Source organism: Acomys russatus, chromosome 6, assembly GCF_903995435.1.
Source record: "Acomys russatus chromosome 6, mAcoRus1.1, whole genome shotgun sequence".
NCBI lineage: Eukaryota > Metazoa > Chordata > Mammalia > Rodentia > Muridae > Acomys > Acomys russatus.
Window position 1 is genome coordinate 45,887,148 of NC_067142.1, and position 24,689 is coordinate 45,911,836.

General features: G+C 35.1%; 1 pseudogene; it reads right to left on the bottom strand.

Annotated features, from left to right (window-relative positions):
* Positions 1 to 16,271: 16,271 nt before the first annotated feature.
* The window catches only part of LOC127191086 (protein EFR3 homolog A-like), a 55,543-nt pseudogene continuing 47,125 nt past the window's right edge, over positions 16,272 to 24,689 (bottom strand).

Here is a 24,689-nt window from a genome sequence, read left to right on the forward strand (position 1 = left end):
ACCCAGAACTTTGGCTCTTGATAAATGGTCTTGTCTAATAAATTTGAATAAAATCAAAGGGGAAATGCTTATTTAATCCTAACACATTAGCTGCAGATGAAGAAAACAGTAGATAATAGAGGAACTAACAATAGGAAATTGAGCTCAAACTGTTAGACCATTTGAAGAAATTTGGTTTTTAAATAGTACTACCATATCCCTGTAGAATTCTAATAGCCTCTCAGTCAGCATCATGACACTCATCCTGACACCATGTGAAGGTGACGGAAATCTTTATGAAACAAGGCTTCAGTCACTATGGCCCCTGCTACGAGCAGTCTCTGCCAGAGTCTCCCTCATATTCTCCTAGGAGCCTACCCTGACTTAGGTCTCCAGTTTGCCACAGAGATATCTCCTCCCTCAGTTTCTCTTTTTTTCTGTAGGCCCCCAGTCCTCCTGGCCCACTCTCCTTGAATCAGATCTCCAAACTCCTATCTCTCAGGACTCCCTCTCCTACCTTCTTCCCTCTCTCCAGCCACTACACCTATCTTTTCTATTTCCCCTTCTGAGTGAGATTTAAGTATCGTCTCTTGGATCTTCTTTGTTACTTATTTTCTTTGGGTCTCTGCTTTGTAATGTGTTTATCCTGTATTATATGGCTAAAATCCACTTATAAGTGAGTACATAGCTTGTGTGTCTTTTTGGGTCTGGGTTATCTCTCTCAGGATGATCTTTTCTAGTTCCATTCATTTTCTTGCAAATATTAAGATGTATTTGTTTTTAATAGCTGAGTAGTATTCCATTGTGTAAATGTACCATAGTTTCTTTACTCAATATTTGGTTGAGGGATTTCTAGGTTGTTTCCAATTTCTGGCCATTACAAATAAAGGTGCTATGAACATAGTTAATCAGGTGTCCTTGTGTAATGTTGGGGCATATACCCAGGAGTAATATAGCTTGGTCTTGAGGTAGAGCTATTACAAATTTTCTGATAAAGTGTCAGACTCATTTTCAAACTGTTTGTAAAGTTTGCACTCCCACCAGGATTGGAGGAGTGTTCCCCTTTCTCCACATCCTCACTAGCATGTGCTGTCACTTAATTTTTTATCTTAGTAATTCTGATAGGTATAAGCAGAATCTCAAAGTCATTTTAATTTGTATTTCCATAGTGATTAAGAAGGTTGAGCATTTCTTCAAGTGTTTCTCAGCCATCATAGAGTCCTTTTTTGAAATTTCTGTTTTGTTCTGTTCCTCATTTTTAAATTTAGTCATTTTGTTTGTTGGTGGTTTGAGTTCTTTATATATTTTGGATATTAGCCCTTTGTCAGTTGTAGGATAAGTGAAGTTCCTTTCAAAATTTGTAGGCAGCCATTTCATTCTACTAATAGTGCCCTTTGTCTTATAGAAGATTTTCAGTTTAATGAGGTCCCATTTGTTAATTGTTGACTTACCCTTTAACTAGACAAGACTTAGTAGATCGAAGAGAACACCAACCCACTCACAAACACTTTGACCCAAAATTTACCGTGTCTACCACATGTGCATGGATGAAGACAGATAAAAGAGAGCAGAGATTGAGAGAATGTCCAACCATGTCTGGCCCAACCCAAGACCCAACCCCTAGGAGAGAGCCAATCCTTAATATTATTTATGATACTCTTCTAAGCTTGCAGAAAGGAGCCTAGCAGAGTTATCTTCTGAGAGACATCATCCAGCAGCATTTCAAAACAGATTCTGAGACTTACAGCAAAACATTTGGTGAGGCATAGGGAGTCTTATGGAAAATTGGGGAGAAGGATAAAAAGACTGGTGGGTGATAAGAACGCCACAAAAGACTAAGAGAACCAACTACCCAGGACTCAGAATGGCGTGCTAGTAATGAATCACCAACCAAACACCATGCATGGACTGAATCTGGGCCTGCTACACAGATGTAGCCAATACACAGCTCAGGCCCCCTGTGATTCCTCTAGTATGGGGATTGGAAACTGTCTGTGATATGGACTTGTGTCAGCTTTTTGATCCTGTCTCCCTGGTGGAAGACATACATAAATGAAACATGACTTTTTGAGGCTTGCGCTCTCTCTCTCTCTCTCTCTCTCTCTCTCTCTCTCTCTCTCTCTCTCTCTCTCTCTCTCTCTCTCTCTGTCTGTCTTATACTCACATCATCCCCTCCACATCTCCATCTCTGATTTTCCACTGGCATGAGGATAGCATCTTGCAACATTTTTTCTCCCTACTATGAGATGCTGATTTCCAAATGTAAACTAATAGCACCAAGTTGGTTGTAACTAAAACAAGGAGCCCAAGTTATTTCCTCTTTTAAGTTGATTATCTAGGTACTTTGATACAGTGATAGAAGCTTGGCTAGCATGTCTCAGGAGATGGAAAACAGTGGAATAGAACAACAACATGTCCTTATTTTAAAGAACCACTGTTCTTACAAGGTACAGAAATAGTACCATTGCTTGTATGTTATAAAAATATTTACTAGGTGGGGATATTTTGTCCTACACAGTAAACCATCAGTCTATTATTTTTTCAATTTTATATAGAATTTATTTATTTATTAATTATTTTTTAATATTTTTATTATTTTTATTTTTAACATATACATTTATTTTATTATACATGAGTAAAATAAACTACATACAGCAGGAAGAACCAGGAGACAATCAGGAGTTATATAAATGTACATTCATAGTAATTTGGTTGTTTGTATTTGGCAAACTTGAACTAAACATCTTTTCTATCTTGTTGGCTCTAAATTTCTGATTGGAGATTAATATCTATCATATCTCATCTCTATAAACTTACAACATCTATCTTGATTTTAACCCTTAACTTATTAAGCTTAATTGAAAGACTAAACTATCTGGTCTTCAGCGTCATCAGACACTTGAGAAGGGATAAAACTTAAATACCTGAGTGAACCCAGAGTGCAGGTTTGCAGTTTCCAAGATGAAAACAAAAATGACTGAGACAGTTTACTGCCTGAACAGTCACCCAAAACTCTCTATAACATTGGAGCATCATCTTCAGCCTTCTTATCCCAAGTGGTCCAGAAGTTCCGACGGTCCCACACAGGGTTCCTAGTAAGCCTGAAATTTCACAATTTTTGAAAAATGGACCATAAATGTTATCCCTGGCTTATTTAAGCATTTTCTCCATTTTTTGGGGTGGGGACTTCAAAGGAATTATTCGCCCAAATCAGCCTAAAGAAACCTGAAGAGAATGATGTCCCATTTCCTCTAAGGAGGGTTGGATAGGTTTCTGTTTACTCTCTTGGTGTACAGATGCTTATTTTCATTGAGAGTTGGTTATAAGTATTATTAGTCTTTTACAGAGAGGAAACTAAGTTTGACTCAGGAACATATCTCTTTTCCATTATCTTTTTTTTTTTTTTTTTTTTTTTTTGTAGGTAAGGAGATAGGAGATGAAAAGAAAGCAAGGGGACTATAGATATATAGAGGGAAGATAGAACAAAAGATAGTATTGAATCTACTCCTCATCTCAAGGTCCTAATTGTTACTCACAAATAAGGTAATTTTTTTTTAACTCAATTGTATTGAATTCTGTATATTTATGCAAATTATGCTCATGTCAAAACTAGTCTAATTTTAGCACAATACTATATATTCTAGGTCTAATAGATACAATTCTATCAATGTATGAGATAAAATAGTTAAATATGGTCTTTGAAAACCTCACAGTCCTAAAGAATATGGCATTTAAAGATGTTTTTATTATTCTAAAGATTCTTTGACAACAGGACAAGTTAACTCCTGGCAACACCCAGCCTGCCTCAAAGAAGAAGATGAGCATAAAAAAACCTCCTTATCGAGTTGGCTTCAAATGTGGCAAACTAGCCACTGGGTAAAATGTTCTCATTTCTGCCACAGACAGAATTCTGCCTAAAAATGGGCAAGTTTAGGTGCAGGCAAAGTTGACAGCCAAGCTCTGCCAAGACAGGACAAACAAGTCTTCAATAGTTCCTGTCTCACAAATATGTCTGTCAGATATATTGGGCCAGTCCATTCTTTTCCATTAATTATGCCTCTCTTCCTTACTGGGAGTCCTCTGGATTTTCATTTGCTACACATCTTAACATTGTCATTTGGTGTAGCTCAGGGATTATGTCCAGGAACTTCTGGTCCTTTTCTTAGTTCTATTTATATCTAGGGTTCCCAATAGAAAATGATATTTTTCTGTATAAACATATTTTCAAATGTCCAGAAACATGCTTTAGTTATACTGAAGGAAAATAAATGTTACTGTGGTACCCTGGTCTCTCTTTCTGGGGACTGAATCCAGGGCTTCACATAGGCTAGGCAACTGCTCTACCACTGAGATGTATCTACAGACTTTTTAAACTTTGTATTTTAAGAGCAGCTCTGCATACTAGCCCAAGGGGCATGTCCCACGAAAGCCTTCACTTACCAGGAAACTGGGACAGAGGGGAAGGCATCCTATTGGGACTCTAAATGAGAGACGCATGGGAGAACAGCAAAATAAAAGGATCCAGAGGGTCCTAGAAATCTACAAGTAGAACAATATGATAGGCAGATTGGGGCCCAGGGGTCCCGCTCAAACTAAGGCACCAGCCAAGGACAATACAGGAGGTAAACTTTAAACCCCTTCCCAGATCTAGCCAATGGTCAGAATATTCTCCACAGTTGAGTGGAGAGTGTGATACGACTTTCTCACATACTCTGGTGCCTCACATTTGACCATGTCCCCTGGAGGGGGAGACCTGGTGGCACTCAGAGGAAGGACAGCAAGTAGCCAAGAAGAGACTTGATACCCTATGAGAATATATAGGGGGACGTAATCCCCCTCAGGAACAGTCATAGGGGAGGGGAATAATGGGAAAATGGGGTGGGGGGAAGGAATGGGAGGATACAAGGGATGGGATAAACATTGAGATGTAACAAGAATAAATTAATAAAAAAAAAATAAAATAAAAAAAAAAATAAAATAAAATAAAAAAAAAAAAAAAAAAAAAAAAAAAAAAAAAAAAAGAGCAGCTCTCATTATGTTCCATAATCAGACCTTGAATCTGTTCTACAGTCCTTGTTTATGTCTAACATGTGATTCCCTTTATTTGACCTCCTAAAGAGATGAAGTCACATGTCTGCTCCAGAAGGCCTTGCTCTGAATCCAAAACTTTAAAGTGATGTATATTCCGATGGATTCCTCATTTTTACCCCATACTTTGCTCCTACTCACCAGATATATTTCAATGGCTATTGTATAAATCTCATATTCACTCAAAGCTTAGCACATCTAAACTGTGATTTCTGAATGTTTTTCTTCAATTATTAATCAGCACTGATCTCATTTCAATAAATGTCAGCACTATTTGCCACATGCTCAGCCCTGAATACAAGCCATTTCTAATTTCTTATTATACATATATTCCACATACAAATTGTGACTTGGCCCCACTTTGAAATATTATCTTATTTTTAAAAATTCTCTAACAACCTCATAGAAATCATCAAGCTCAGTGCCATTAAACAATAACAGGCAACAACCCCGTAATTTTCCTTTGCTTTCCCTTATTTCTCAACTGAAAACACCCATGACTGTTTTCATAATAAGTGAAATTGATGATGGAACATGCATGTTTTACTTAAAGTCAACAGATAATAAATAGCATGAGATCATACCTTAAATAATACTCTTATTAATTTACATAGTACATATATGATGTTGACTAGTAATCTAATTGAAGAAATTTCTTAACCTCTCTGCACTAGAACCCACATTGAATATCTTTTCTTTTATGTGTTGACATCCTTATACTTAAATATTTATCAATATCTATTTTTTAAAATAAACTTACTCTAACTCACAATTAAAAATATTTAGAGAGGTGTACTTAACTGTCCATTTGTGATAGCTCCTCATTAGAAGTCAATGAGGTATCATCAACACATGAGAGATTTTGTCTCTCATCTGCTCCAGTAACCCTAATTTTCCCACCTTTTTGCGTACTTTCCAGTGTTTTGCTATGATATATATAGGGCCGTAGCTGATCAGGTCCCTCTCTATGTTTCACACCATGCTTCACAGATACATTTTTTCTTATACAGAGCCAAATACCACACTCAGAGCTTCTGGGAATCCTCACTCACAGTTTTCCTTTGACAGGAACCCTCCCTTGGAAATCTACATAGATTAATTTCTCATTGAACCCTAGTTCTCTTTAAATCTCTGCTTTTTTAAACTAGTAGTCCAGGTTTCTGCATCACATTACTGTTTCCTTATGCTCCCTCATCTCTCCTCTTACAATCTTTACATTTACCAATTCTACTACATATTTGTTTGTTCTGATTTCCCCCAAAGCAGACACTTGAATTTTAAAGGACATATAGATCTTGTCCTTCTTGAATATGTTCCCAGAATCTATAATAATTAGATCCTGACAAATTATGGAACACAGTGAATATTTGTCAAATGAAAATTTTAATGGAAATACATTACTTCCAAAATATTACTGCTTTTGCATGAGTCATTATTGTCTAAAAATAGTTTCATACCCCTCACCTTTCGTAACTTATCTGTAGATGCATTCTCTGACTAAGTATGAATCACAGTAACTTTATTGCATACTTTCATCACTTGAAAAATAAGTCTATAATAATTTATACAACTCTAATTTATCACTGCTATTTCTCCCTCTGCAGATGGACCTCTAGTAGTTTTCACAATAGATAACAGATGCTATTTCATGACCTCAAATTAGAAACTATTTTTATTCTATATTAGCCATCAAATTAAATATAATTCACTTAAATGTAATTAAACTTTATCATGAAAAATGAAAAATATTTTATCATGGAAATTGAACTCTCTTACAAAGATAGAATATGAGTTTTATCTTATGCTTTCCCTATAGCAAGAATTTCTTTTATATTAAATACTTATATTTTGCAATATAATCATCACAGCAACATAAATTTAATAGCAAGCAAGGCGAATTATATATATATATATATATATGTATATATACATACATATGGAAATAGATAATATATTGCTTGCTTGATATAGGTAGAGAGATATGGATGATAGGTAGATAAATATGTAAGTAGATAATCAATAGATAGATAAATAAATAGATATTTAGATGATAGATACAGAGATACATATATTAATACAGGTAGAGTGATGGTAGATAGATACATAGATGATAGAAAGATAGATACATAGATAGATAGATAGATAGATAGATACATAATTAATTGTAGATGATGGATCCATATATTGCTATAGGTATAGATCGGATAGATATATACATAGATATAGATATATTAATATATAGATGATAAAAACAGATGAAAATAGATAGAAGAATAGAAAATATGTGATAAATTAATTAACTGATAAGTAATCCATTACTAAAGAACAGATCTTTTTTCTAATTTATAGAATGGTATATCCATTGCAATAAAATGTTTCAGAGAGATAACAACTATATCATGAAGTAGGTGTTTATGGAGAAAATAGGAAGGAGAAATAGCCAGCAAGCAAAGTAAGGCTTCATGTATTCTTATGTCTTCTTTCAATTTGAATGCTTTGAGAGGCCAATCAGAGAAACTTTTTGCTAGGTTCCAATTCCTGAACTAGAGTTCCTACTGTTCTTGTGAACTGATGACCACAAGAAAGATAAAGACTCTGAAATAATGCTGAACTGTGGAGTGAATACATTCACACACAAGAGCTGCTCAATACTCTGTCTTCTTGAAGATTAGATAAATGATAAAGATGTTTGCCTGAATTTGACAGGAGTAAAAATTTAAACAGAAGGAAACATCAGGAAAACATCAGTTTCTACATAAAATCCTCATACATATTTCTCCATATGTGTTATTTGGTTTTTTCCTGTTATTGAATACTTTCATGTAACTAGAGTCTGAGAGTTCTTGTTTCAGATTGAATCTGAAATACTTGACAAGGAGAGTATCCCACCAGGCAATTTACTATGAAACCAATTGCTAGAAAAGATTCTTGAAACTTTTCAAAGGTTACGGTATTACCGTTTTCAGGAACATTTATACCTAAAAGGTGAATGAATCGTTTTTCAGATGGTACTTCAACTGAAACATATGATTATTTCACATGAACTTTCATTCATTAACAGAATGATAAGACCAAACTTAGTTCAAAATGCAGCATAAATTGTGAAGTATTAGTCAGATCCAATCAAGACAAATAAGTTTTCTAACATGGTCACAGAATTAGACCAAGATCTATTACCTTCCTTAAGGACCTCTTGACTTGATAAGGTGATAGAGCCACAAGATAGTGTCCTTAACTTCACCAATGAGAAATGGCATCATTACTTAGACGTTATCTCAGCACTTTAAGAAACGTAAAAGCATTTAAAAAACAAGTTGTTCTAGAAAATTCTACACAGTAATTTCCATAGTAGCTGCATTTTTTTTTTTTTTTTTTTTTTTTTTTTTTTTTTTTTTTTGCAATAGCCCTAAGAGTAAATGGAGGTGTTCCCTTCCCAAAATCCTTGTCAGATTTTCTTGTCAGTAGTTTGTTTGTCCTTGGATATTCTGACTGAGGTAAGATGAAATATAAAAGTAGTATTTATTTGAATCCAGCAAATTGCTAAGGATTTTGAACACTTTGAGAAGTTTATTAGCCATTGTCAGTTATTTCTTCTTCTGGGAACTCTGTTACTATCCATGATCCATTTTTACTTAGGTTGAAGATTTTGTAGGTGGTGGTCATGGTGGTTTTAGGGGGTTTGTTTTGTTTTGTTTCTTTAATCTTTATTTTTAAAAATTCTTTGTATTTTCTAGATAGCAATCCTCTATCAAATTTATAGCTGGCAAAGATTCTATCCAACTCTGTGTGCCTTCTTTTCTCTTGACTACTTTGTTGTACAAAAGCACTTTCAGTTTTATGAGGTATTGTTTGCCAATTGTGTACTTTAATTTCTGAGCAAATTGAGTCCTACTTACAAAGTACTTTTCTATACTTATGGCTTGTAAGATACTGACTATTATTTGTTCTAGAAGCTTCAGTGTTTTGAGTTTCACATAGAGATATTTGATTCATTTGGACTTATTTTTAGCAGAATTATAAATACTGTTATAACTTCATTCTTTTACATATTAGTATCTTGCCATTACCATTTGTTTTAGATGCTGTCTTTTCTCCACTATCTATTTTTCACTTCATTGTCAAATATCAGATGTCTATTTTTTTGTTTACTTATGTTTGTGTCTTCAGTTTTATTCCATTGATCTATTTGTCTGTTTCTATGCTAGTGTCGTGATATTTGTATTACTGTGGCTTTATCACCTACACTGAAATCCATTATGGTAATCCCTCCATCATTGCTTTTTTTCTGGATTGTTTTGGATATTGAGGTATTTTACTATTTATCAATTTTAGAGTACTATTTATGTGAAGAATATCCTAGAGATTTTGTTTGAGATTAAATAGAATCTGAAACGTGCTTTTAGTAGGATGGTCATTTTCACTCTCTTGATTCTATGAATCAATGACAGTAGGAGGATATTTCCATTTTCAAGGATCTTTATTAATATTTTGATGGGAGATTGAAAGCTGTCATTGTAATGGTCTTTTTCATAAATGTTTTAGGCTACTTTAAATGGGAATGTTTTATGCACTTTATTAATGTGTTTGTATATAGAAAGACTACTGATTTTATGTTAATTTAGTATTCTGCCAATTTGCTGAAGTTGTGTAGAATTCCCAAAATTTAAAAAGTCAATCTACTATCTGACCCAGCTGTACTACTCCTTGATGTACGTCCAATCCACTTGACAACCTAACCCACAGTCTGTCTCAGCCATGTTCATTGTTGCTGTATGCTCAACAACTAGGAAAATGAAGCAACCTAAATGCCCTTGAGCTGAGGAACAGATGATAAAATATGCTACACTTACACAATGAATTAACATTCGGTTATAAAAAATAAAATTGATAAATCTTCTGATAAATGTATGGAACTAGAGTATATTATGCTAAGTAAGATAACCTAGATCCAGTTATGCTCGCTCTTATTTTGAGGATGTTAGTTCTGAATCTTTACATATGAGCACATGAGTATATTATCTGGAGTATTGGAGTATCTATCTGGAGTATCCTCAGAAACTATGAAAGTAAAAAGTGACCATGGTGGATGGGATAGGGGAAAAGAAATTTAGAGAGTACATAAATATAAAAATATTTCCATTATTTACTCATTACTTAAAGAACTGCACAGTTTCTTTATCATATCTATTTCATCATGATCATCATCATCATCATCACCACTACCATCATCATCTTTAGATTTTAGGATTGTATGTGTGCTAACTTGGCCTTAAATTAGCTGCATTGCTAAGAATGCCACCATGCCTAGCTTATGAGGTGCCAGGGCTGAAATTTGGATTCATGTATGCTGTTATCAAGTACAATTCCAAATTAACTACTTCAGTTCCACATCTTTTCTTTTACTTTACATTTAGATATCTTTACTTCTAAAAGTAAACTGAGACCACCAATTTTTGGAAATAAATGAGACAAATTAACTAATGTTTCCAGAGTCAAATATCCTTAGTTCAATTCAGTTAAGAGAGCTGAAGTAAATGAGAGCATTCAGAATAAAAATGAATGGCTCATGCACTTAGTCCACTAGGCAGATTCATTTGTTTTTTTTTAATTTATTATATTTTATTCAGATTACATCCTGATTGTTGTCCCCTTTCTGGTACCATCCTATTCCCATCCTCCCTCTCTCTTCAACCCTATTTGCCTCCCCTAGACCTCAGAAAAAAGGGACCTCCTCCCTTACCATATGGCCAAAGCCTATCAGATATCATCTGGATACCCTGTGGCCACTTCCTCTGTATGACTGCCTGGCTTCCCCACCAAGGGGAAGTGATCAAATTGGGGGCACCAGAGTTTATGCCAGAAGCAGTCCCTGCTCTCCCCACAACAGTGGAGAATTAGCTATCTATTGGCTATATCTGAACAAGAGGTCAAAGTTACGGCATGTATTGTCCTTGTTTGGTGCAACAGCTGTGCAGGCCACAGTAAGATCAGATCTATGGACCTTGGTTATCTCCTTGTGGGGCTCCTGAACCCTCTGGGTCCTTCCATCTCCCCAATCTTCCATACCACTCTCATTGCTCTGTGCCCCCACCCCCACCTGCCACAGACCAGCATGGAGTCCCAGAATCTTTCCTGATCCTATGATGCATGGAGTCTCTCAGGTGACATCTATACTAATACCACTTATAAGTGAGTATATACAATGTGTCTTTTTCTGGGTCTGGGTTCCCTCCCTCAGGATGATAGTTTGTAGTTTCATCACTTTGCCTGCAAACTTCAAGACTATCTTGTTGTTAATAGCTCTGTAGTAATCCACAGTTTCTTTATCCATTATTCAGTTGAGGAACATCTAGGTTGTTTCCAGATTCTGGCTATTACGAATAAAGCTGCTATGAACAGAGTTAAGTCCATTTGCTTAGAATACCTTCTTCCAGACATTTACTCTCAGGTAATGTCTATTTTTGTGGCTGGTGTTTTTCTTTTATTCAACAGAATGTTGGTTTTTTTTCTGGCCCACCACTCCCTCTGAGACCTTGAGCTCAGAAGCTGTGCACCCCACCAGGCCTATGGCTAGTCTTGGCACCTAAACCTGTGCCTGCAGGGAACCAGGGACTTTCCTATGGATTAGCCTGGTGGCCCAAGGACAGACCCACCCATGCTCCACATAGTGTGAACCCCTCTTGCCTGGGTATCATGAGCATTGGTGTTTTGTAGTTCTTTGTTCAGTCCTTAGGTTACTGTACAGTCACTGCTTTCACAAGCCATCTTGGATCCTCTGAGAAAACTTTCTGGGAGATTCATTTTGACAGGAAAGAATGAGTTGTTTTTCAACAACAAAACTAATATGGTTTAGTAAGAAGAAAAAGAAGACCTTGAGAAAAGAACAGAGTATTTAGAGGATACTTTGACAAATAACTCAAGACATTTTCCAAGAATTGAAATGCTGCTAGCATGGTCAGAAAACAGAAATTGTGCAATGTCACAATAATCAGGAGACAGGAGGGAGTATCTTTTCAGAACTAAAGAATGTGCTTTCTCTCTGGCTTCTTGTCTAGGGAACACTGTACTTTTGCATCCTACAACCTCCCCCTCCTGTCAACACCTTTTATTCCACTGTCAGCAAATCTAAACCTCTTTCCATACCATAGTACTTTACAGATTATTCTTCTACACCTTGGTTTTTGCTTGTTTTCTACTTGAACTATCTATATAGTACATTTATTCCCTTCTCTTAAGGCCTTTCAACTTTGAATAAAAGATCAGCATGTGATGCAGTCTTTTGTTTCTGTTAATTTTCATTTACATTAATTATATGCCCTATTTTCTGCAATATTATCCTAATAAAGATTATAATATTTATTTATTTATTATTATGAACATGGATGTATTGGATGATAATTATTAATATCAAGCTTTTACTATGTTATTATGGATTTAAATCTAACCTAGCATAAAATAGAAACCATAAATGCATTTTAATTAAAACAGAGACAGCTCAACCTATACTACACTTAAGCATGAGTTTTTATCCAGAACACAGCTATTGGTGCTCACAACTACCTCCAACTCCATCTCTAAATGAATGTAACACCTCTGGGTTTCCCACTTATGTTATGTGCACTCAGGTACACATAAACCATCCTAAGACACACGTATAATGCACAAATGCACACATTTAAAACTAAATCCTAAAAATATCCAAAATACATAAAAGGGAGTTAAAAAAGAATGAAAATTGCATAGATTAAGTATGCAACTTCACTGTGGGCTAACTTGTTCAGGGAGTAAATGTTGAATGAAAATTCCTAATTGATATAAGATTCATGAGCACTTGAGGATCAACTTAAAAAGTCATTGTGCTTTTAATGGATGTATTATGTTTTAACATATTTAATCAAATATTTCTGCTAAATTTTGTTCATAAGAATGTCTGTAAATGTATTTCAACATGTAAGATATAGGTCCCTCCTCAAAACAATTGTACAAGATAGTCTGCTTTCATAAGAATGGATTACTGACTGTAAAAAAAAAAAAAAAACAAAAAAAAAACCTGCTTTCATAGTCACATTGTGTATTTATGAATGGTGTTAAATGAATATATCTAAAAATGATAGATCATAGTTATAAAATACTTACAACTTGACTAACTTTTAATATTTACTGTTAAAATTTGATGCACATATTTATATTTATTTGGTCAATATATTAAATGTTACTTTCCATAAATTTCTTTTTGTATTAGAGTTCCTTATTTTACTTAGCATTTTTTACATATAAAACTTCAATTATTCAATGGGTCTATTTTAGAATTTGAGAGAAATTTGGTGTTAGAGCAGAAGCAAAGCATAATTATCTCTATTTCATAATAGACTTGTGGGACAATTTAAACAGCTTTCATTTAAAGACTCATTTATTTCCCATAGGGATTTTTGAATTCCCAGCTTTTGCTACTAAAATGAAGATTAATGCAGTGGGCTACAAAGTCATGACTAGGATGAAATATTAAATGAATTATTTTTATTGGATCAGGATTCATACATAACGCTGGCCTGTTATTGTTCATAAACACATACAATGTGCACTGAATTGTTTCTTTCATTTTTTGTGATTTTTTTATTGCTTACATATGACTGCACAGTGAAATTTTACATTTGTAAAACTTACTTCATTACAGTTTACATGTATAAGCATTAGTAAAACACTGAGTCCCCTTGGAGGGAGTTTTAGGGTGGCACTACTCTAACAGTAATGAGGTCTAAAGGAAGATGGAGTAGAGGGAAAGAAGAGGAAAAGGAGGAAAGGGAAGAAAGGGAAGGTGAGAAAGAAATAATATGAAAGATCAGGTTCAGTGAAAGTTCGGTGAAACTATATAAGCACCTACAGATATGCAAGGATCACAAGCATAGGAGGAACATTTAAATCAACTGTTCAATCTCACAAAAAGGAATATAACCAACGGTATACAGCAATGAGAAAGATAAATGACTTGAATATCATGGACCTGCCAACATAGACCAATGCAATGAACCTCTGCAAGGCCTGAAGATTCAGTACCTGAACTAGCTACAGCACAGCCTTCACACTCGCCCATGTGCAGTCCCTGGGAATGGCGAAGAGTCAGACGGACAGACATCCACTGCTTGGGAACCCTTGTCAACAAGATCAGTTCATTCTATTGGCCCTAAGCCATCCAGAGGTGTACTGTGGTTTAAGAGTAATAGAACTCGAACCAAAAGTTCATAAAAACCAAGATGTAAGTATGGTAAAAGACTAAATTCAATGATTCTCCTTTGCATGAAAAGCATACCTTTTTTTATTGTGCATGCAGTTTATTTTTTAATGTATTCCTTTTTTTGAAAAATTTTTATTAATTTATTCATATAATAAGCATACCCTTTTAAATCACCAAGAAACAGAAATTTTTGTATAGCAAAGATTGTATTCTGTATGAGTGCAAGTGAATATATATCTTTTCTTTTACCATTAAATTATATACTTTCCATACAAAAGCACATAGTGTTGATTTATAAAATGGTATCCAGGTGGATTATGATTGTTTTTTAATGTTCCCCATCTAGATTTTAAATATTCTAATAAGTAAAATAATACACTTTCTTTTCAAAAGAAGAATAAAACAGTGAGATGAAAGCCAAACTCCCCTGGAGGAGTTTGACTTTCATCTCATTGTTTTAAATACCCGCACCTGAAGTAAGTTTCATTTCAAGCATGAGCAGTTTGGAACTTGAGGTGGTACTTGCTTAGTACCAACCACTCACGATGCTAACATGATGACATGACTTGCAGATCTGCTATTGAATCATTTCTATGTGCTTAAACAAATGTGTGCATCTCAAACATCTCCAAGCAAAAGTGTTGTAAAATGTTGATTCTTGAAAATGCACTGAAGTTCAACCAAGGCACAGTTTTGTTATGACATTTAAGTTAGTAAAGATAAGGAATGAGTCATGAGTCAAAATTCAAGCATTCCTTACATGTCGTGTACCTTTTGTTCCTGTTATATTGGCTTTATTTTCAAAATTGTAGTTTATAGTATTAGTTTCCTTCTAATGGTATTCTTGCATATACTATTCATTCAGTAATTGAGTTCTGAATTTCAAAAAAGTGGACAATAAAAAGGGGAAACAAAAATGAATAAAGTTTAACATGAACTGGTGGCACATGTTGCTTGGTGTGAGGGGAAGCTATGGTGATATCTTCAGCAGAGGACTGCTCTTCCAGTGGAAGCCGAACTGTCCCTCCATAGAGATGCACACAAGTTTTGGTTCACATCTTACAAATTAAAAGGTTCACTGGGGAAATTTTTTACAATGCAGACTTAAAACAATGTACAATATAAAATGTAAATTAATTCATTTAAAAACCTGAAATGTATAGACTCTGCAGAGGTGAAAAGGTGGCTGTTTTAAATGTCTTTCCTTTTTTATATTAATTAGATATTTCATTGAATTAATGGAGTCACAGCAAAATACAAGTATAGTTTCAAAGTGCAGCCTGTAAACTAACACATCATATGTGAAAAACACTGCACCTTTCATACTCCAAGAGTGAGCTCTAAAGGGCTCAAGGGCTCTTTCTACTTGAAACAGAAAACACAATATCATAAGACCAGTAAGGCCTGGCCTGTTTCCACATGGGAACCTAGGCATGAATACTATTCAGCAGACATTTTCTCTGGCTGTTACCCTAGAAATGCTAGGAATGCCTGATGGATGTTACTACGAAAAACTGATGAAATGTCTACACAGATCATCTGAAGCATGGGTGTAGAAAGCATGAGAAAATTTGCAACCTTAAAGGAAACAAAGGAAATTCATTGCCAAGCTGTTGTGGAGACACTTAAGAAATATAGTAGCCACTTCATATATTTTCGATCTCTTTTTAAAAGTTATGTTTTTGCAAAATTTAAAATATACTATTTAATGGCATAATGTGAAAGCAATACATGTTCAATTTATAAGCTAATAGTAACCTCAAAACAAATTAATGTGGCATAAGTCTATCTTCAGAATTACTGTAACTCAGAGTCCCTAAACTTGTAATACAACATGACAAGTGTTGGTTAGAGATAAATCCCATCACAGTTCAGGATTTGTCAGTAAGCATTATGCAAATCCTGAAAACTCATCTTGGCCTTGCTTTCAGACTTGAAGGCCTTTTTAAATGCTATAGTCTTCATAAGCCAGTCACTGTGCACACAGATCTGGAAATTTCATCTCATAGACAGGCACAGACTGGTGCTGGACATGGCCCAAAGTAATGGTTGGTGTTCCGCATGGACTGGGAGGAGGGCTTATGATGAGCTCCAATATTTGAGAAAGTCTATCATGAAGCAAATTTGCTTTGGATTCACACTGTGCCGCTATTTCTCCAAAAGGTGCTTTCTGCAACTTCTCAATTACAAGACAATCTCTCTTATGCTTTCCCTGTTCTTCCATTCCATTGATATCAGCTGCTTTCTTCAGTGCTTCACAGGTGATTTCTTCAGTGTTGCTGATCACATCGTCAAAAGGCGCACTGCTGGACACGATGTCCACCTGTATATATACAGTGTCCTCAATAGTTTTTCTTCTAGTAAGATGATCTTCATTTGTCACCTGTGGTACATAAAGAACTGACAGCCCTCCACACTGTGCCAACTTCCACCCAGGAACTCTGCAATGTTGTTGGTCAGAAAATATAAACATTTGTCATGCTCCTCTAAAGATTTTGGAAACATGCACTTATTTCTGAAGATAATGCTCTGGTAGAAAATAAGGCACTTCCATGGTTCAAGTTTCAATAACCTTGGTAACATGCTGGCAGAATGCTGGAAGGCTATCATTTGACTCACAAAGTTAAGATATGCTGCAAAAGTGCCATGACCCACAACGATGAAACATTGGCAGGTTAGCTTCACTGATAATTGCGCTATCCGGTAAAGCAATGGCCAATCAACTAAGGTCAATAACCACCACTTCATTGGCTAGCTCAATAGTTATAAGGGCCAGAGAAGTATAAAGGAGCTCATAGTTTTTCTGAATATTGATTTCCTCTTTGCAGCTCAGATATATGTGTCTATATAACAGTCGTCCATTATTTTTCATGAGGTTTGTTTCTTGCCTAAAAGTTTTCTCTTTTTTAATCTTCAAGTCAGCCACATCTCATATTATTCTGATGCCACGGAGCTTCATCCTATTGTCATGGTGATCCCTTAGGTTGTGCACTACTTACAAGACTAACTGCCAAGTCTCATCATCTTCCAGTAGGGATGGCAATAACAGAGGGTCCAGAAATGACCCAGGCAGTGCAGTAACATGCCATAACAATTGTCTTATCTCTCTATCCAGAAGTCATCATAAGCAAAGACTTCAGCAACATTATCTGAATCCTCCTGGCTCCCAAATCTCGTAGTTGATTATTATCCAAAGTATGAGTGGACATTCCAAAAACAGGCACTTTCCCATGATCTCTTGACCTCTGGTAGTCTGTTGTTACCTACCAAAAAAAAAGCCTATTGTCTGGATAGCAGCATTCTGCATAATCTTCTCATCGTTGTCTTAGGAGCTTAAGGTGACTCTGCCTACAAAGCCCCTCTGAGAGGTGTTGGCTTCCAATTCCACACTGCTTTCACATGGTGTAGAAAACTTCCAGCACTGTTAGCCCTATAGACACTTCAGCAGTAGTAGCTATAGTCTCTAACAGAACCTGAATGATACCTTCTTGAACTTGTGGAGAATACTTCTTATGAGCATCAGGGTGTCTAGGAATTTCCTGAATTACATGATGAGAATACTGAACCTGAATAGAACACATTATAATCTTAAAGCGGTGAACTGCAAATTCATTAGGATCCCACAGCTTGTGATGATCTAAATGCGCAAAAACTGGCCTAACAGCATTATTCACATTCCCAAAAGTTGCTCTGTCCAGCAGTTCTCTGAAACAGCTCTCAGCCAGCACCACGGTTTCTCTTTGTCAGCTGAATGAGGGAAAGAATGTGGGCCTAGGTGACTGTCAATTTCTTCTATCTTCTCCATGTTAATCAGAATGGATGAAACAAACTTGTCCGTACGCTGTGGCTCCTAAATGGTGGGAACCACACCTTGAGTCCTTCCCATTCCATCAATATGAATCTAAGTTTGTATTTCTGAATCACTATGGCAAGAATGACACCTGACACTGAATCAAGAGACAAAGAAGTCATGACGCCGATGATAGAACGCTGTGTCTTCTTCAATATTTGCAAATTTGACAAATGAATTTGTCCCAAGAACTTGAAGTTCTGGTTCCCCTCGTTCCTGGAGCTTCTCAATTGTTTCTTTGGCATTTTACTTTCATATTTATTGAACTTTTAATGGTTATATAGTACATTTATGTGTGTATGGTGTAACTATGCATGAGAGTGTGTGTGGTGTATGAGGATGTGTGAGGGAGGTGCATGTACCCATGAATGTGCGCAGAGACAACCAGAGGACATCAGGTGACCTGCTCTATAACTCTTGTACCTTTTGGATAAGGTATCATTGAACTCAGTTCTATATTGGTGGCCAGAAAACCCCAATGGTTCTTCTACTGTAATCCCTTGACATGCTTTAGTTATAGAGATCATGCCTAGCTTTTTATGTAGGTTGTGAGGATTTGAAATTAAGTCCCCATTCCTCTGAAGCAACTACCCACATAGCCATAGCTTCAAGTTTTAAAAGAAATAGGATGATTGATGTTTCTATTAGTGAACAGTAATTCCAAAGACTGAAATACTTGTAGATAATCTGTTGAGATTTTGAGGATGATAATTAAATGTATGATATGACAAAACACTCTCCATCCCAGTGAAGTACCCCTATGAACAGAGGAGAGGCACGGAACCACCAGCTGACATGGGACCCTCAAAACTGCCCAAGGATAAGCAAAAGCAAGAAAAGGCACATCCTGGAGGAAGGATATGGAAAGCCGTCCACTGAGGTCAGGAAGCACATCATGAAACATAATTTCCAGGGCCATCTGTGTCCTTATGCTTAAATTATGTCTTTAGAAAGGTTCACATAAATGCAATGTCACAGCTTAGGGACAGATAATTTTGTAAAATATGAAGCATTTCTATCTTGCAAATTATAAACTCATTCTCTATTGGATTACTTGTTCCACATTAGTTTCTTTTGAGAGTGATAAAAAGTCATATACATACGTAAAATCTTTACACGTTTAATTACTTTAAAATCAGTTGTCTGTACAGAAATGTAATGCTATGAACTATTAATAATGCCCTAACTGTGTGGAAATAAGATACAAGTCATTCCTTTAACAGAGTCCTGATAAAGTTAAAGGACTATCAAACAAATAGATAAAAATCAAGGTAGATGCAGGCAATGTTGGCAAAAATATTAACATCAACAACCACCAGAGAATTAAAGTCACTTTTTAATTTTGGTTCCAAGGGATTCTAATTATGAATTGCTGGTAAATTTCTACAATATATCTGTTTAAATCTGTCAGTAAACATTCTTCAATAAATATTTCTAAAGTCACTTATTTTGGGTTAAAGTTTCCTCAAAATAGGTCTTATATAAATGTGTCTTTCTATTTGCCCAGAAGAAGACTTGGGTTTATGAGCTTAATGACATGTTAGTGTTAGTCTAAAAGGCAATGACTAGCTATGTAGCACTACAGACCAGTCTAACCGCAGCAATGGAATACTAACAGTGCTCCAATTTTATTCATCAGTTAGCAGTCTGCTGAAGAAGTGTAACAACGTTAATATGTTTTGAATTTTTTCGAGAAATATAGGTATGTATTACAAAATAAAGTGATAATAGAGTATCATTTACCTGGTTGTATAACCCTTGAACTCTTCCTTGTCTGAGGCAGAAACCTGTAAATGAAAGTTAAGGAAGTAATTGACCAGTAACACCTGATGAGTCAGATGATTAACACAGGTTTATATGTAGCCAAGTGTTTTACTGGAGTCAATAACCCTACTTTTTCTAGAAATCAACTCACTTCTTTCCAAACTTAACACACATCACAACACACACACACACACACACACACACACACACAGAGTGAGAGAGAGTTTTCCTAACATGAATACAGCCTATTTCAAGGGGAAAAGATAATAGAGTTTAGTTATATTAAAAATATCTTAGTATAAAATATGTTGAGCAAATATATTTTTGTTTATTGTTAAACTATTATATTTATATACTTTATGTAGAACAAACAGTATTTTTTAGATCCATCATTGAAAAGACACAAACTACAAATAAACACAAAACAAAAAAGACTGGGTTATTTTTTAACAAATTTATTAATTTAAACTGTAATTGTAAAATGACAATTAAGGGTTATAGAAATATTTCAGTTTATAAAATTCTTGCTTGAGATCATTCCTCAGAGCCCACCTATAAAAGCTGGGTGTGATGACTTGTGATTGGAATCACAGGACTCAGAGGATGCTTGGGGCTCCCTGGACAGAGAGCACAAGACCGCAAACTGCGAGGTCAAACCTAATGAGAGACCATGTCTCCACAAACAAAGCAATAGGCATTTTAGGAACTACACTCAAAACTGCTAGCTTACACACACACATACACAAACACACACATACACACACACACACACACACACCACCTTTGGAATTGTAACTCTTTTTCACAGTCACAAAATTTAGATAGATGGAGTACCAATTTTTTGGAAATTTGGTTCTGTTCTAATCATTTTTTAATAACTGGTACTAGCCTCAAAAACTAATAAAAGGGAGAAAAATGACCACCAGGAGATACATATTTTACATTCCTAAAATATCTGTTAAATCAACTAAAAATACATTAGCAAATATGAGCAAAATTGTCTAACATGAACCCTTGTACAATGTTGAAAGAGAAGTACACATGAGGCATCAACATTAGAAAGCAGCATACCAGTCACCAGTTATGTGGTAGGAAAGACTGTGACCCATATAATTTTTCATTTTAATCATCATTAGGTATAGAATTCAGCATCAATAATAATTTTCATATTACTGTGCAATTACCAATGTTGAATTTTCATATTTTGAAAATATGTATTTCCCTAAAAGTAGTGAAAACAAGGATAGAACACATATTTTTAGACCCATGCTCAATGCAGCATTATTAAAACAACTAAGTGGCGGAGTTACCTCAAGAGACCACTGATAGATGAGTTGGCAAATAATATGATTCAGACTAAAAATGACATTCTGATACTTTGTAACCATGTGGATGTTCCTTAAGAATATGCGCTAAATGAAATAAGGATAACAAAAACAGAAACAAGAAAAAAAAAAAAGAATAAAAAAGGGGGAAACACTAAAGAGTAATTCAGAGAAGAAAAAAATAAAATGAGACCACCACAGAAGGTCAGATATTATTTACTAACTCTTATTAGTTTCATATTAAAATAAAATTACAAAAAAATCTTGGATAGTATTCAATAGAAAGTGAGTAAAGGGGAAGAGGAAAGTTGGTGTAAGCTTAACAGAGGCTCTCAAATAAAAGTAATATAAATTTTGTGAACATGGATGACAATTATTACATAATGACGTGAAAGCTGTTGCTACTACAATACTGATGAAATAAATATCAATATGGTAAATTTTGTTATATACATTCTGCTGAGCGGATGGTGGGAAGACACATGGGCAAGAAAGGACAAACTTAATAGCAAACAAAAATTTCAGATTCCTTTGTTACATATTAGGCAAAAAAACAAAACAAAACAAAACACTTCTCTCATCTTAATATAAATATCTATGTGTTTCTTTTTGTCTTGATTTTATTGTATTCTTTGAGATTACTTGCCGTCTTTCTAAAGGAGCTTGAGAATATTAAACTGCTTCTTGCCTCAGGTGTGGACTATCTCGTTCCAGTGGTTGTTCAAGTAACGAGACAGCCCATAACTAAAAAGCACGTGCAAGCCTAGCCTGGTGCTGCTGTTTTACAATCTCAGTTTCCCAAGAGACTGAAGCAGAGGGATCACAAGTTCAAGACCAGACTGGCCTACAAACAAATTCAAGACTGGTGTGGACCGTGTAGTGAGAACATGTCAAAGCACAGACGGACAGAGGGCTTATGTTAGAGCTCAGGGTCATGACTCCTGCCGATCATGTGCAAGGCCAATTATGTGCAAGGCCTTGTGTTCAAGCCTGAGTACTGAAAACACAAGGAAAAGGTAAAGTCTGTGTGGCTTCTTTCTACTACATGATTAATCTCTATAAGTAGGGATCTTGCTTTCTTCTTAAAATTTATGTTTTCTGATTTCCAAGAAGGTAATTTTATCTGAAAGTCTTTCAAAAATATATTAGATATCTTTTTATTTTATGATTTTAAAAACTGAAAATAAAAACATTGCATGATAGGAAAACCTTTTCTTATGGTGCATAATTTTTCCTATAAGATGAAAAATATCATCTATTTTTTTCACTCAAAATACATCTTATTTTCCTACATAACATGAACAACTACATCTAACTAACTAAACATGTGATGAAAATTGGGTTTATCGTTTTCCCACCAGATATAAACTATGTTTTTAATATTCCCTATTCCTTATTCATCTTTTATATAAACGCTCAATAGGGGTTTAAATACTTTCCCCCAAGCTTCTCTTTCATCTTGTTCCTAATTACCAAACCAAAGTGCACCAAACCTGTAGATATTTATGAACTTTTGAAATATTGTTTTCTTTAATTATGAGCCTTTCACAAAAAAAGTCCTGCCTAATGAAAGTTAAATCTGAATACTGAATTATATTAAAGAGGCACAATGAGGTAAGATAAATTTATTGAATATATACAGTATGACTTTGATAGCACCTGTATATGCAAGTCATCTGCTACTGTTAGTACAGATTCATAGTGGTCAGTCTTAAAAGAAGATTCCTACAATGCACAAATATTGTAGTGTGAAAAGTAGGACCCTATGACTTTGAATTTTCAAACCATATGCATTCAGATATTGTCAAAGACTAAATAAGAATCATTTAGCAATTCAGATGCACATTTTTTTCTGATATACATGGAACTCTAATTTGAATCTTAAAATGACTTCAGTGATCAGCAGCTTTGAGGCATGGTTGATCCCCTTTTAGGAGCTGGATTCATATTCGTACAATAAAAGTGATTTTAAGCAAAGTTGATAATGTAAATACACTTTATTTCATATGTTTGTGTTTTCATGATTTTAATGAATATAATATATTTATATTTTAAGTTGTTTTTATCAACAATGCAATCAAACTGTAGCTAAAACTGAGCAATGGAAGCTAATTTGAGATAGCTATGGTGTCATAGACTTGAAGTAATTAATTATTTTCAAACATTTAATTATATATGAAGGGTCTGGGACATAGGATAAAAATATGTATCTAACCTTGAATATTCAGAGGGCAGTATTCGTTAAGTGGGTACTTAAATGTGTTCAAAATGTCCGCTAACAAGTTGTAAAGACCTAAAATACGATAAACTCTGTAAGGTCAGACAGAGGAGAAAACTTAAAATACCTAAATGATCAGAGGGAGCCATGACTTAATGATTATTTGCAAGCTACGGCTTCAATCTCTCTTTTAGGATAAAGCAAAATGAACCTTCTCTTAATGTGATCAATTTTTTTTAATGATTGGAATTTTCCTCTTTTATTATTTTCTTTTTTTTCACTCTTTAAAAATATATTTTATTTTAATTTATTCATATTACATCTCAATTGTTATTTCATCCCTTGTATCCTCCCATTCCTCCCTCCCTCCCATTTTCCCCTTACTCCCCTCCCCTATGACTGTACTGAGGGGGACCTCCTCCTCCTGTATATGTTCCTAAGGTATCAAGTCTCTTCTTGGTAGTCTGCTATTCTTCCTCTGAGTGCCACCAGGTCTTCCCATCCAAGGGCCTTGGTCAAATATAGGGCACCAGAGTTCATGTGAAAGTCAGACCTCACTCTCCACTCAACTGTGGAGAATGTCCTGTCCATTAGCTAGATCTGGGTAGGGTTCGAAGTTTACTGCAACTGTACCACTCTTGTGAATACTTTTATTCCTATAAATAATTTAAACCATCGAGTAAGATCATAACCCTTATTATTTAATTGCCTCTGGAATTGCCTGCCCATGCACTGAAGTGTGCTTTATTAATCTCTTAGGCATCTTTCTTTTTTTTTTTAATTAATTTATTCTTGTTACATCTCAATGTTTATCCCATCCCTTGTATCCTCCCATTCCTCCCCCCCCCCATTTTCCCATTATTCCCCTCCCCTATGACTGTTCCTGAGGGGGATTACGTCCCCCTATATATTCTCGTAGGGTATCAAGTCTCTTCTTGGCTACTTGCTGTCCTTCCTCTGAATTATTTTCTTTCTTTAGATATACAATTATATTATTACACATATACACAATAAACTACCTACAGCAAGAAGAACCATGAAACAATAAGGAATTACATAAATGCCACACATAGTATTTTGGCTATTTGTATTTGGCAACCTTGAAGAAAACAGATTTCCTGTCTTGATGTGTCTAAAATTCTGAATGGAAATCAATATCTATTGTATCTCATATCTACCAACTTAAAAATCTGTCTAAACTTAAAAAAAACTTAACTTTTAAACAAATAAGTT